General features: G+C 42.6%; 1 pseudogene; it reads left to right on the plus strand.

Annotated features, from left to right (window-relative positions):
* Positions 1–543: 543 nt before the first annotated feature.
* Positions 544–644, plus strand: LOC120099504 (small nucleolar RNA SNORA17; annotated as a pseudogene).
* The last annotated feature ends 2,603 nt before the right edge of the window (positions 645–3,247 follow it).

Here is a 3,247-nt window from a genome sequence, read left to right on the forward strand (position 1 = left end):
AGGAGCCTAGCATGACTGCCCTCTGCAAGACCCAACAAGCAGCTGAAAGAGTCAGATACAGATATTTGCACACAACCAATAGATGCTGGTGACCTCTGGGGTTGAATTAGAGAAAAGCTGGAAGAAGCTGGGGAGGAGGGGAACCCTATAGGAAGACCAGCAGTCTCAATTAACCTGGACCCCGAGAACTCTCAGACACTGGATCACCAACCAGGCTGCACACACCAGTTGATATGAGAGACCCCAACACATATACAGCAGAGGACTGAATGGTCTTGACTCAGTGAAAGAAGATGCACGTAACCCTCAAGAGACTTCAGGCCCCAGGGAGTGGGGAGGTCTGTTGGGGTGGGGGTGGGCAGCAGGGACATCCTATTAGAGATAGGGTGGAGAGGACATATGGAGTGTGGAACAGTTAGAGGGTGGAAGGGAGGGGGATAAAGACTGATGACCCGAATTTTTAAAAATTAAGAAAATGTAGTATAAAAATATTAATGTTTATATATAATTCTATCTGGTGAATTTTCAAAAATATTAGCTTCAACTGCCACTAACAGCATTACATGTGTGTCTGCTTTGTCACACAAGCATCAGTAGATGGCAGAGAGGAGAGAGGCTATGTCTATGCTTAGTAGCCTAACATTCCCTGAAAAAAGCAAGCCTGAGACAACCACAGGTTTGGAACCAGGGAGCCTGAACAAGGGGCTAGTCTGAAATAACCACCAGTCTGGCATGATAGGGAGCAAGACAGAGACCAGTAGAACCTCTCACCTGAAATCACGGGCCCTGGGCAGAAGTGAGTCCAAGACAGATGACCCTTGCAAGGGGCAATTCTTGGGTGGGCTAGATGATCAGCAAACCTAAGACCACCACCAGACCAGCCCTATGGGACATGGACAGGGAGATAGCCTAAGATGATCACCAGTTTGCTACCACACAGGCCTGGGAAGGAGGTTGATGGCAGACCATGCCCTAGATGACGCCTACCTGATGCCATAATACACAAATGAAGCATTGCACTTCTGAAACCACTCCTGTGATGATCCCAGACACTCAGAGACCCTGGGCACCACTAAGAGGAACAAATAAATGGTGGGAAATGGAAGGGAAAGAGAAACAAAAGGATGTGGGCACAATGAAGAGAGGCAGAACTGAAGACTCAAGGGTAGTGAGGAACAACCTAATGTGAGTAGCCAGTGATGTCTCCTGGGACCACAACTGGGTCTATGGCCCTGCAGCAGCAGGGGTCTGTTACTACCAAAGACCAGGCAGATGTCCCTGGTCTTGATTGGCACCCAAGGACATGTTGATATCTGAGGGATTATCAGAACTGGCCCTACCCATCACCTAAGCATTATGGGAGTGCTGGCTCTAGACACATGAGACCAGGAGAGCTGACCCTGCCCCTAGCCAGTGACAGTAATTGAGAGAACTACCTTGCACGTTGCCAAAGTTGCAGGTGAGTTGGCTCCAAGGATACAAGTGTGGAAGATCTTACCTATCACTATTCTCACATGAGGTGGCATGAATGAAGGAGAGATACACGCATTACCCCTCACTATCTGCTACAGACTGCCGACTGGCCCCATGGGATCATGAAAGCAGGAAAGTTGGCCCTGCCTCTTGTTTGCTGTACAGTAGCATCAGCAAGGGAGCAATCAATTCCCTCCTTTTCCTTTTGCCCTCACTACCAGTGTGGAAGAGCTGACTCCAATAGGGTCATGAGAGCAATAGAGCTGTTTCGCCCCCTCACCTGCAGCAGAACTGAGAAGGGCAGGCCTGTAACTTGCCTGGGCAATAGGGTCGAGCTGGTCCCAATTGGCATGAGAGCTGGTGGGCTGACCAGCTAAAATACCTCTCAGGTCCAGGTTGAGAATTTTGAACTGCCCTATCCCAACATCTACTGCGCCAATGAACTACTGGAGTACTTGAAGAGTCCACTCAGTCCATCAGATCCAAATATATAGGATCTTCATCACACAGTACAACAGCAAGACATCTGAGAGGTGTCCCAGTGAGGTTCCAGTATCAATAGAGTATCAGAAGGAAGTCATTGGCTTCACACTAGACCAACAAGTCATTGCAATGAACGTTTATAAGCAAAGAAGGATAGTTAAAATGGTATAATGTGGAACACACTACACCTTCCTCAATGAGACATTTCCACTGTGGGAGTTGAAAAGGTACAAGGGGAGATGGAGATGAGTGGGATTGGGGTGCATGATGTGAAACTCACAAAGAACCAATAAAAAGTTTTTTAAAAAGTATTACCTTCACAGGACAGAAGAGATAATTTCCCAAGATTCTCATAGAATGAAACAATTTATTGTGAGCTTTTATTATCTCACCAATCTAGTACTAATTCTAAATGAATTTATAATATACTAACTCTAAAAGACTCTTAGCTCAGTTCTGTGTATTTATTCAGAGAACAATCATTTGTATGAATATTAAGTACACACTAGATGGCTACAAGTAATCAAATTTGTAAACTGTATAACCAACCTTCAGATAACTCCTGAATAATCTGTGGTTTTAACTCTACGTAAAATGGAGAATTTCTGTAGCTTTTGATATCCAACTTTAAATGAGAAGTAAAATATAAATATGGCTTGGATTCCAATAATTATTTATGCCCTAAAGAAAGAATGTACCTTCAGAAAATCTTAAAAGAGGTTTTTCTTTTCCGCATTTAAGTCTATATCACAAATGTCAGAGCAGAGGAACTGGGGGAGATATAAAGCTTTGTGGAAGAGTAGAAGTTTAGCATTTATAGTTTTTGGATTTCATCATCAACATAAATAAGGAAAGAAAGAAGGAAAGAAATAAACAAGAACAAAAATAAAAAAGAAGAAAAGGAAGACATATCAAGTGGACTCAAAAATGAACTTTCTTAATTTCAATTAATTTCTATATTAAAGAAAATATGTTCTCTTTTAAATTGATGCAGGTGTTATGTAAAACCCAGGATTACATCAGCAAGACTTTGTTCCTCAGGATGAAAAAACAGGTTGGGGAGAACTTCAGTATGAAACAGATAGCCAAAAGTATTATGAACAAACTTTGAGTGAATACAGAAATGTCTGATACCCAAATAACAGTGCTACCTGGATGTTTTTCAGATTCACTTTTTTTCCAATTGATGCTCTGAGACTTTGGAAAAAAATAACAGAGTGTCCTGTCCTAGAATTAAAGCAAGATATCTTTGAAATTCTTATCCAAAATCCACATAAGAAAATAAATGGAG

This window comes from Rattus norvegicus, chromosome X, assembly GCF_036323735.1.
Source record: "Rattus norvegicus strain BN/NHsdMcwi chromosome X, GRCr8, whole genome shotgun sequence".
NCBI lineage: Eukaryota > Metazoa > Chordata > Mammalia > Rodentia > Muridae > Rattus > Rattus norvegicus.